This window comes from Pseudorca crassidens, chromosome 2 (assembly GCF_039906515.1).
Source record: "Pseudorca crassidens isolate mPseCra1 chromosome 2, mPseCra1.hap1, whole genome shotgun sequence".
Classification (NCBI taxonomy): domain Eukaryota; kingdom Metazoa; phylum Chordata; class Mammalia; order Artiodactyla; family Delphinidae; genus Pseudorca; species Pseudorca crassidens.
Genome location: NC_090297.1, coordinates 52,299,194 through 52,311,835, shown reverse-complemented (window position 1 = coordinate 52,311,835; position 12,642 = coordinate 52,299,194). Strand labels below are relative to the sequence as shown.

At 40.9% G+C, this 12,642-nt stretch overlaps 1 long non-coding RNA gene across 1 annotated transcript; it reads left to right on the top strand.

Moving 5' to 3' along the window:
* Positions 1-314: 314 nt before the first annotated feature.
* LOC137218803 (uncharacterized) lies at positions 315-12,548 on the top strand. The gene is made up of 2 exons (XR_010940859.1): positions 315-2,470; positions 4,110-12,548. It is a non-coding gene; the product is annotated as an uncharacterized lncRNA (long non-coding RNA).
* The last annotated feature ends 94 nt before the right edge of the window (positions 12,549-12,642 follow it).

Genomic DNA, 12,642 nt, shown 5'->3' with positions numbered 1-12,642 from the left:
AAGAAAGACACTATGAAAATAATGTCAGTATTTCAAATGACATATCAAAGGAGGGGCACTAGGCAATCAGATAGCTTTTTCTTAAGAGTGACCTTATTGGAGTATAATTGCTTTACAATGGTGTGTTAGTTTCTGCTGTATAGCAAAGTGAATCAGCTATACATATACATATATCCCCATATCTCCTCCCTCTTGCGTCTCCCTCCCACCCTCCCTATCCCACCCCTTTAAGTGGTCACAAAGCACTGAGCTGATCTCCCTGTGCTATGTGGCTGCTTCCCACTAACTATCTATTTTACATTTGGTAGTGTATATATGTCCATGCCACTCTGTCACTTCAGAGTGACCTTATTTTTAACACAGACCACCAGGAAGAGTGAAATACAAGAACAGAGTTTCCTTTGCCCATGATCACCTCTATCTTAGAACTTCCATACTAACCAGGGAAATTTCTTTGTTGGAAAAGTGTTAGATGGAAGAGAAGTAGAGGCTACTCAAGCAGTTATTTTTATTGTTGTTGTTGTTTCTCTTGTATGACCAAAGAACATTTATCTACTCAACAAACATATTTTGAGCAGCCCCATGTGCTAGGAGCTGAAGAGAGAATAGTAAAGAAGATGCTAAAAAGGGGCTTATAGTCTAGATAGAAAAGCATGCTGATTTTAGTGTTATTTTGCTATTCAAATTAGAAAAATGCTTACAGGAATCTGTAGCATAACCTACAGTATTTTTCAGAGAAATTCATGTTGAGGAACAGTTATTTTGTATTTTACCACTTAATATGCAGGTTACCAGACATTCTGAATTCAAAAGGCAGTGAAAAATGGAAGAAAGTATAGAATGAAATGGATAGGAATCATTACAAACAAATGTTAATTTTAATAATAATGTCATAAATTATAATTATTATAATAGTTATTTTTACAAATAACCTTTATTGAGCACTTGACCAAGTGTCAGACCTTATGCCAAGGACTTTCACAGATTATCTCATTTAATTTTCATAACAAAACATTTAGATAAGTATATTATTATCTCCATTTTATAGATGTGGGATTTGAGGCATGACTAGTAGGTGACAGAGCCAGATTTGAAAAGGGCTGAGTTTTAACCATTTCTTCATGAAATCTGGGAGTGAAAATGTACTACACACATTCCCTCAGTAGTCGATTCTCCACTGGAGTGGGTTTTAGATGGGATCCGTCCTCAGTGGATTATTGCAGATAACCCATGGTTTGTCCGTCACAAGGGAAAGGTTTCTGGTGCTCAACTCTATTTTGTGAATTTTAATGTGTGCAAATAATAAGAATTTTCTCCCAAAACGTATTTGTTCCATTAATATTATCACCCTTGCCTGTTTTGTGTTGGAAAATCAGTGACGTCCCGTTGTAAGCTTTCATCTTAATTGTCTTCAATGAAATTGTACTGAAAGAAGGAAGGCATTTGGAAGCAATGAGCTTCAGGGAGTCTTCCAGGCATCTCGGAATATCACAGCCTTCGTGAAGTGTTCTCATTGCCTGTGGGATGTGTGGGCCCCAAATTCATGGCCCCAAATTCATGGCCTCCTTCACAAGGGAGTCTTCCCCTTCTCCAGCAGAACTGAGCTCCTCTGTGAGATCACTTCCTTGACTGTCTGTCTCCCACCAGTGCTCCATTAGTGGCTCTGAAGCCCTCTTTCAGAAGCAGAAAGAAGCCCATGGTTCCAAGCTGAGGTGCTGAGGACCCACTGCTATGCCCTTGACCACACGGAGTCAAATTTTAGGAATATCTGCTAGAAAAAAAAGAACAGCCCCTCATGCTGAGAGAAAGTCTCCCAAGTGGAGTCGGTTCTCTGGAAAACAACTGGATATGGTGTTGGTCTTTATTACAGTTTCCACAGACTAAAAAAAAAAAGTTGTTTATAAAACAAAAGCCACATCGATTTGATACGGTAACATTTTTGAGAATTTTGTTTTTGCACAGCGGAAACCAGGGCTGATGTGCTCATGGTGGAAATGGAGCCTGTTCAGTTACCCCAAAGCACCTCTCCTAAAACACGAATCTGAGTAAGCCAGGCTCGGCCTTGCCAGGAACAGCCGGCATTGTTTGGCTCTTTGGAGAGACAGACGAGGCCAGCAAAGCCCTCACACCATGCAACACCACGCTCTCACACCCAGGCTCAGGCCTGCCCTCCGAGGGACGCCTCCAGGGTCCTCACCTTCCCTCCAGTCCCCGGACCGCGTGGTGGAGGACACGGTTCTGGCCTGTCCTCTCCAGCGCTAGGACCACCTGGGCAAGAGGAGACTCCTCTCTTGTTTGCAGTTCTGTTCTCAGACAGTGAAAGACGCCAAACGAAACATTCATGTTTCCTGCTGTTTTGAGCCAGATCATGTGAAAACTAAAGAAAATCTATGTTTGCTGGCTTTGAGAACAGGAGTAACTACTTTGTTAAGCACAAAGGAAGCAACTTACAAGGAGCGCCAGACTCACGGTGAGAAAGTAAAATGAGTAGGAATCCTATTAAACTTGGGGCTTTGGGAGACCTCCTATTGGCTGTGTCTTCGTTTTCCATACCACTTCCTGTCATTCTGTGGTGAAAAATTAAATTCAGTGCTGCAAGCAAAAATTTGGGGGGAAAGATTTCTTATGTTTTGTAGAGTACTGTACTATAGAAACTATTTGGATAGTTTATATATATATATATATATATATATACACATATATATATATGTATATATATATATATTTCCCTACAAAAATGAAAAGAGATACTTCATTTGTTTGATTCATTCAGTATCATGGTGACTTAGGGCTGGACACCAGCAGTCTAGGTTCCTGCTCTCAGGAGTTCACATGTGCTAAGTGGGGGAGATAGACAACAAATTCGTAAACTCTGAAATATATCATGTAATTTCTGACAGTGATAATGCTTTGAGAAAAAATAAAGCAGGGTGAGGAGATAGAAAATGAATAGGCAAGGTGGTCAGAGAAGGTCTCCAGGAAGAGAAAATAGTTGAACAGAGAGCTGAAGATCTGGAACGAGTGAGCCATGCACAGTTCTAGAGGAAGGGCATTCCAGGCAAGGCTGGTGGCTCAAGCTGAGTACAGGAGGGAAAATGGTGTTGGATGAGACTGGAAAGGTCAGGGCATGTTGGTTCCTGTTTGCCATGATAAGGAATATAGACTTTATTCCAAGTGTTATGGGAAGCCTTTGAGAGACTTTGTTTACTATCAGCTTATTCTCTACCCAGTTCCAAAAAGAGAGAGAATTTTATCCGTTCATTCGATAGTTATTTATTGATCACTAAGCATATATCAGACTGGGTCCAGTGCTTTAAAAATTATGACCTCTGTCATCAAATGAGGGGATAAGAAAATAACATGAACAACCAGAACAAACATAGAATCAAGAAAGTTGCAAAAGAGAGGGAAAAATATTACTCCTAATAATAATAATGTAAGAAGATAAATTACAAATATTAATGCTGATTAATAAGAATGCTATGCCCTAGGTACTATTCATGTATTTTTTCACATGACTCAATGCCTTATGTATTGTTATTCTTCCCTGTAAACGAGGAAACTGAGGTCAGAAAAGCAAAGTAATATCACAGACCAGAAAGCGATTAAGCTGAGAAGCCGGGATTTGAATCCAGGTTTGTCTGATTCTAAAGCATAAAGTTTCTCTCCTCATAGGAAGGAGCTACTGTGACAAGCTACATATTTTGTAACTCAGTATGTATAACTGCTGCTTCTAAGAATGAGATACTTCATCTAGCAGACTTGGGTCAGATTGGCTTCAGAGATATATTCCAAAGTTAAATGTACCCACTGTAAAGTGGGGTATTAAAATTCTTAAAAAACAATACCCAAACACTGCAAGGAGAAGAGCCCCAAATGATTTTTTCCAGAAAACATGTTACCATCTTTAATAATAGCATTCTATTTGTTTGTTCCTCAATTTTCTTGTGCCCCCAACTGCATTGTCCCTGGCGTAAGTGCAAAAAATCATGTCTGATTGTTCACCATTTTATTTGCAGAGCCTAGCACAGCACCTAAAACACAGTAGGTGCTCAATTAATATTTGTTGAATGAATGAATTAATTACACTTCATTTTCTTTCTTTCCAGGGCCTGCCTTTACTGCCGTGTACCACTCCAGACAGCATGCAGAGTTGGTGGAGAGTATAATAAACATCAGAGATATTTTGCAATTCACGGCTGACCCATGCTGACCCTTTCTTTAATTAAACCTTCCACTTGTGAATGAATCATTTCTTCCATTAATTAAAATAGGATACACTTATGTCTCTGTAAAGTATGTGTCAAAAGAAAGCATTCCACCTAAAATATATACAGGAGGCGCTGACCACCGTGGAGAGTCATCCATCATAATCTGCTAGAAAGATCAGCTCTGGAATTAGAACGAGCACAATCATCTCTTATGCCCTCCAAAATACAAGTTGCAGCTTCTCACCCGATCCGTCAGCTCCTGTGTTAATATAGGGAGTAAAGCATAGTGTGAAGCCGTAAGAGGACCGTTTATTTTGTAGGGCAGGGCAGGCGGCCCCAGCGCTCCGGTAATGCCATCATCTCTAATAACTGCTTGGAGCCTGTGCTCTCTGGAGACGTGTCTCTTGATTGTTAGAGCTGGAAGGCAGCGGAATCTCACTGTTGCGAGGCTCAACAATTGCTCCTGCAATTCCTCCGAAAGCCAAGAGGATGACTGAGAAATCTGACGGCGCTGTTTAGGTGGACAAAGCAAGTTCGTGTTCCCACTCACCCCCACCGTCTCCTTCTGGAAGAAGTGGGCTGCAGAAATCGATTTGCAGTCTTTAGCTCCAGGAAACAGTGAGCCCAGGCAGCCACTGTTCAAAATATTTTGCCTCAGAGGAAACTCTGCACTCTCCAAACTCCAAAGACCTCGATGAAGTACATAAGTTATGTTTAAAAATCACCACTGGGGATTCTCCAGGCAAGATGAAAAGGAAAGAAGGATAAAGCATTGAGAAACTCAAAGTGCCTCAGGTCCTCTAAAAACAAGTTTTAAATATCCCGCAAGATTTCAAATGCAGCAATTTTTGAGAAAGCGCGACATTGTAAAGCCTGTTCTCTCGGTGAAGTGTCAGGCTCCATAAGAGTAGGAATGATAAACACTCTTCCTGCATATTTAGGAGGCTGTTTCAGAAGACGCCAAGTGATTGCTAAAACAGTCGTGCAATTTAGTGTGTTTTAGTACCACAATTTTCTGTCCAATACTAATTGCTCTTTTATTTTTCCTTCAATTAATCCTGTAAGGCGGGTGCAAAAATATAGGAATGATAAGGACATTTGCCATCATTGGGGCTATTTCCAATGGTGAAAGGAAGGCCTGGAAAGGTGAAGTGACTTGTCCAAGGCCAAGGGCAGGTTCATGGCAGAGCCAGGGCTCCCAACTATGTCTCCTCTCTCACAGTCCTGGGCTCTTTCCCCTGTGTTTCTAATGAGGACTGAGTCAAGGGTGATTTATTCCCCCAGCACAGTGCTAGGTACAGTGCCTGTGGATTGATTAATGCGTTGATTCCCACAGAATAAGAGATTTGAGATTACTTGACAAATCTCTCAAGTACTCAGGAAAAAAGAAAATCAATAGTTTTTCTTTGACTTCAAGTCCAAGTTATTTGGAGTATTTCAGAGGTACTTTTCTCCTGCCTTCAATACTTCTCTGATACTCACTGGCTTGTCTCCTGCGTCAAGATATATCAGAATGAAAAGAGGAGGTATATGAGAGATTTAACAATTAGTGGAAATGGACCATAACACTGGAGAATTAATTGTTCACATGGTATAGAATAGTGATTAAGAACATTGACTCTGGAGTCAAGTTGCCCTGGGTTCAAATGCTAGCTTTGACATTTAGAAGATGTGTAGTCTAAGATCACTGATTGCGGGCTTTTTAAATCCCGGGGCCTCAGTTTTCTCCTCTGTAAAATGGAAATTTTAGTACCTACTTTACAGGCTTGACTCAAGGATAAATTTTAAAATCTGGCTCCCTTTATATGTGTGATTTAATGACATATTCAAACAGTAACATTAGAACAAGAGCTATGAAAAAATTAGACCATTAAATTTGCTTTATATTGATTGAAGCCCTAATACTAGGTCATTTTTGAGAGAAGAGCATCCTTGTGCTATTTGGTGATGTTATTTCCTCTCTCTCGGCCCCCACTCCACACCACCCTAGTTTAAATGCCCAGGTCCCTTGTCTGCATAACTGCAATAGCCTCCTCTCTGCTGCTTGTCTCTTTCTCTTTTTATCTCCGATCTAGTTCTTCTTGAGTAACCATTTAAAGACACATATTTGGCCATATCATGCTCTAACCGAAAAGCCTTCGGGGATTCCTGTGGCTTACACAATAAAGCAGTACAGACTGGTCCCAACCCCCTATTGTAACTCATTCCTACCAGCATCATCCCCACACCCCACGTTCTAACCAAACAGGACTACTCACTGTTCCCTCAACGCCCCATGTACTAATACACCTCTGTGCCTTTGCTCATGATGTGCTCTTGGCCTGAAACCATCTTTTCCCACTTCATCACCTACTAAATTCCTGGTCATCCACCAAAGCCCAGCTACAATTTCACCTCTTCAATTAAGCCTTTCCTTACTCCACTCCCCTCCTGGCAAAATTAATTACTCCTTGCTCTGTGTGCGATGCCACTTTGTTCTTATCTCACAAATAGCATTTACTGCATTAAATTATATTTTGTTGTATATGTGTCTGTCCCCAGAGAAACCTGGATTAGCAAACATTTGAAACCATTCCCTCCTTCCAAACCCATGACTCTTTTCCCCACTAAGATCAAGTGCTGCCTAGAATTGTTTTTAACTAGTGCTCTGAGCAGCCCCTCTAAATCCCTGAGTTGACACCAGAGTGAAACAGATTTGCAACCTGTAGCTAAAGTATGATGGCCATGAGTATAGGACCATGTCTGTTTATCTCTCTACCTCTAGTACCTAGTGCAATACCTAGTACTTAATAAATGTTTGTTAAGTACATGAAAGCAAGGAACCACAGCAATGTACTATTTATTAGATGTGAACTCTTAGGAACAATTCTGGGTGCTGAGAGTGTAGAGTCAGACATAGATTGTTAGTACTTGACACCACACTTCATATCCTAGACTTGGGGACATGGAAATGTAAATTCTGTCTGTAAAAGGAGCTCAGATTTGGGAAATTGTTACAAAGTAATTCAAAACTCTTTTATACACACAGACACGCTTGCTTGGTAGACAATGTACCTTTTTAATATCATATGAACTTATCAGCCATGAGGTAGAATACTTATCTTCTTCATCCTTCTTCACCAAATATTCCAAATAAGTTTTTATATCTAGTTTTATAATGTAAGTTAACAGGAAAGTAAGATTTATTTTATAGAAATTATAATAATTATTATTGTTAATAATAGCAAACATTTACTGGCTCCTCAGTATGTACCAGGCACTGTCTTAGCTGCTCGATATGTATTAGGTCATTTGATCTACACAACAGTGCTATGAGGTTGGTGATTATCTTCATTTTGCAGATGAGAAAACAGAGTCTCAGAGAGGTTAAGTCAATTGCATGACATTTCACATCTAGTAAATAACAGAAGTGAGATTCAAACCAAGATGTGCCAAATTTCAGAAACCATACCTTAACCGTCATGTTATATCTCATGAGAACCCACACTGCATCTTGTATTAGTCAGCTGTTTCACAATAATGCTGTGTAACAATCACCTCAAAACTCAGTGGCTTAAAACAGCAAGCATTTATTCTCATGCTCAAAGGTCTGCAGATCAACTGATTCAGCTGAGTTAGGCTGAGCTCAGCTGGGAGGGTCTGTGAATTTAGCTTACATTTGCTCCATATTTTTTATTTTGGACTCCAGACAGTAGTTACCCAGGGTATCTCACGGCAGGTGACCAGTGCAAAAGACTGAAGGTAAATGGAGGAAAGCACAATGTTTTTCATGTCCACAAACATTTCAGTGGCCAAAGCAACCCAACATCAATGGGGGAGGAAAGTGAAGACCCATGATGGAATGTTGAAGGGAGTAAATATTTACTACTAATAATACCAAGTATCACACGGTACCTTCATTTATTTTTTAAAAAGGTCTTGGCTACTTAATCTTTTGCAGTTAGGCAGGTATTTCATTTTTGCCTCTGAGCAATGACACAAAGTTCAAAAGCTGCTGCTGAAGGCTTCAGCCCTTCTAGTCTTTACGTAGTTGTGTGTGAGTACTAAAATGCTGACCTTTGAACTCTTTAGAATGGCACCGTTGTTGGCAGATTGAAAATCCACACTTTTCTTCACCTGATTCTTTGCCAAGTTCATGAAGGTGTTTATATATTTTTTAAAACCTTCCAATAAATCTTTGATTTCCTCAAGAGTAATGTATTTTCAGAAACCCAGAAGTTCTTGTGAACAGCTCTTATACAGGCTCAGAATAAGGTTACAGAGTTTCAGAGCAGCTTAGAGGGCACTTAGTTCAACTTTCTCATTTTACAGATGAGGAAACAAATAGTTTCAGTGTCAAACTTCCAATTATTGCATACTGTGAGCTGCATTTTTTTTCTCATATAAGGAAAGCAATGAGAAAAATCTCGGGGGCAACCTTTGCACGTCATGCTGCAACTGTAATTCTGTAACGGGGACCTCCATTCAGTTTATTTTATGAGAACCCTCATGACTTTGCTCACTATATGACCATGACCAACTTCCCTGATTGCCTATGAAAAACAAAAATCAAGTCTTTCCCTTTCTCTTTATAATCTTGGGGACCTTCTGCTTTGAGAGCCAGCAGAATAAGCTGAGAGACACCTGGTCACCTGCTCCAGTATCCTGAAGACGAGAGCTGTTTTCCACAAGGGAGAGAGACAGAGAGGCACCACGCCCAGTTTTCCAGGAAGGGAATTATGACTATTTTTCCGGGCCAAACACTTTCAATATTTAGCTAATATTCTCTGCTATTAAACCAGTACATTTAGAAGGGAGAGTATGCTGGGGTGAGGATGGGAGTGAAGATTAGAAAACTCTAAGGTGAAAAGTACAGTTGATTAAATAAGTATTGATGGAATGAATACATGCTATGGGCCAAATCTGGTGCTAGGGACTAGGGTGATGATGTAAACAAGACAGAAAAAGGTCCTGTGTTCAGGATGCTTCCAGTCTAGCTTGGACATGTAACTAAAGTGCTATCAAAGCAAAAGTATAGGGTATCATGGGAGGGTATAATGCAGCATTTAGCTGAGTGTATGTAAGGAGGGGCTGAGACACAGTCAGAGAAGGTGTCCCTGGGTAAATGATGTTTCCCTAATAGAGTCTTTAGGGGGCTGAGGTCAAGAGCTCTCCAGAAAGAGTATAGAGCATGTGCAAAGGCCTAACAGAACTGAGAAATAGCTAAGGAAGCCACAGCTTAGCCGGGGAGGGGAGACCAATATGAGATTAATATAAGCCCCCCAAGCAGTTGGGTGGGGACTTATAGGACAAGAATAGAGTACAGAACTTTATTCTAAGGGTAAAGAGAAGACATTAAAAGTAATGTAAAGACATTAAAGTAGGGGAATGACATGATAATAGGATTTTCATTTTTAAAAGGAACACTTTGGCTGTAGTGACAAGAATAAATTGGAGATGGGGGAAAGAGAGAATTGGGGAATGTAAGAAAATTACATGGAGAACAAAATAAGAATCTGGAGCTGATTCCAAATACTCAGCCCAGGTTGGCTGCAGATGACGTAGAGTGAAGAGTTGGGCTGAATGTGTACTCGTGTGTGTACGTGTGCCTGTTTGTAGATCACACAGAGCATGATGAAGGTCCTCTCTTCTCCCCAAAGTCACCCACAACTTCTAGATAGCTCAGGAATTGGATCACTCATTCGGTGTTTGAAACTGTCTCCAGAACATGCTGGTGAAAGGACAAGAATGGCTTTAGAGTTAAAGCTGGCACACTGGACACATATACTTAGCTCCCTTTCTTCCTGAAACCCACTAACCCAGAGCAATGAGGATGGAAGAGGCAAAAACAGCAAAACCTGTGAAGGGCTGGTGACTGTGCTAGCAGACAAGGCAGAAAAAGCCACCTGCAAAGCCTCTTGTGGGGAGACCCCCAGAGGGACTTGGGGACAGAGAGCATGGGCAGGAACTGGTGCTTCTGGGATCTCTGGAAGTGAGAGTAAAGGTGGGGCTGGAGCAGGAGGTTTGGCAGAAAGGGCGTAGAAGCAGGTAGTTTCCCTTGCCTCCACTCCCACTCTCCCCATGCCATGCAGTCACTTGACTTCCTCAGCAGTAAATGACAGCAGAGATTTATTTCCCAGAGACGGTAAACAGGGGATTTCTGAACTGGGGTTGCAGGGAGAGTCGAGGTATGGGAGATCACTGTGCTGAAAACAGAGAGATTCAAGGAATATTGATGGGCTGACTGAATATTTGGACTCCAGCCTTCTTCCCTCACTCAGCTTCCAGAGCACAGCAGCCAGACATATATTCTGTAAGAAGGGGATTGAAGAGTCTTCTCTGGACATCTGACCAGTCCAGGAGAAAAGGTCCACATGGAGGGTTCCCTAGGAAACAGTCTAGTCATATAACCCCCCCAGTGCCAAGTTGGGAAAGTTCTGGGAGAGATCTCAAGAAAATGAAATCAATAATTACTAATGTGTTTTTACACAACTGGGGCAGAATTTAGATTTGATTAAGGATAAGGTCATTAAAACCCAAGCAAGGGAAAAAACAAGCCAATTATTCACTCTAGGTGGAAAAAATGTGCAGGAAAGGAAAAATATTTTTGATATCCTACACAAATTAGCTGCCTGCAGCATTTACACAGTCATGGTGATGGAAACATTAGATATTGATCTGAGTTACAACATCACTATATTGGTCAGATGGAACACTACGTGTGTGTGTGTGTGTGTGTGTGTGTGTGTGTGTGTGTGACCTATAGAGAGCTAAGTCCCCATCTTTTATGTCGGGAAGACAATAGATAACTTCTATAATTGAAATATCATGTAGCAACATAAATCTGTTATTTGGAAACTTATAGTTAAATATTAACAGAATCAGAGAAGTTGAAAGAGATTGTCTTTGGAGAGTGTGCAATGGAGGTGGGAAGCATTGCATGGCTTGTTAACTCCTATTTTTCATAATAAGCCATATAAAAATAGTTGACTCCTTCATATATGTATAATGTTAATGAAAATAAATATTAAATTTAAAGAGGAAGGCCTCCCTGGTGGCACAGTGGTTAAGAATCTGCCTGCCAATGCAGGGGACATGGGTTTGGGCCCTGGTCCGGGAAGATTCCACACGCCGCAGAGCAACTAAGCCCGTGTGCCACAACTACTGAGCCTGCGCTCTAGAGCCCGTGAGCCACAACTACTGAAGCCCATGTGCCTAGAGCCCGTGCTCTGCAACAAGAGAAGCCACCGCAATGAGAAGCCCATGCACCTCAACGAAGAGTGACCCCTGCTCGCTGCAACTAGAGAAAGCCCGCACGCAGGAATGAAGACCCAACACAGCCAAAAATAAAATTAATTAATTAATTAAATTTAAAAAATAAAGAGGAAAAGAAAAAAGTAGTTATGCTAATATATCCCATTATTGGCTTTTTTTTTTTTTGGTACTCCCTTCTGGATTTGACCGCAGTACCAAGTACACATAGCTGTTGCTTTACCTTGTGTTATGGGTTGAGCTGGGTCCCCCAAATGATGTAGAAGACCTAATGTAAATTACTTCAGAATGAGCCCTTATTTGGAGATAGGGTCTTTACAGAGGCAACCAAGTTAAAGTAAGGTCATTAGGGTAGGCCCTAATCTAAAATGACTGGTGTTCCTATAAAATGGGGAAATTTGGACACAGAGACAGATGCACACACAGGGAGAATGCCATGTGAAGTTGAAGGTAGAGATCTGGGTGATGTATCTACAAGCCAAGGAACACCAAAGGTTGCCCTCAGAAGCTAGAGAAGAGGCATGGAACAGAGTTTCCCTAACAGCCCTCTGAAGGAGCCAACCCTGCTGACACCTTGATATTGTGCTTCTAGCCTCCAGAACTGTGACAAAACACAGCTCTGTTGTCTAAGCCACCCAATCTGTGGTACTTTGTTATGGGAGCCCTAGGAAGTAACACACATGGCATGCTATAGCTCAATTCTGTGGACTCAATAAAGGGAGGGACTATGTTTCTGAATCTTCCACTGAAAGGAGGAGAAAAGGAAGGGAGGAAAGAAAAGAGGGAGGAAAGGAAGAAGAGATGGGCCAAAATGTGCCTAGATCAACCTTGACTCCAGCCAGAAAATCTTCCTTTGAGCAAGAGAGGTTATACTTCTGTCTCTAATTCTTTTATAACTGGAATATACATATGTATAATATTTGTATTGAAAAATAAATAAATACAAACATACACACATACCAAAGAAAAATGGAAAAGAAAATGTTTCTCCTCAATTCTTCAAAATCTCCAAATGGGAGAATAACTAACTGGTAATGTTGAGATGAATAAAGTACATTGAGGTCAATAAAGGGTTAATAGATTGTATTTTAATTTGCTGATTTTTCCTAACAAAGTAAGATAACTGCATCGGGGTAGACTGGGCTCTGCCTTACTTCTCCCTTGGAACTCACAGAGCCAG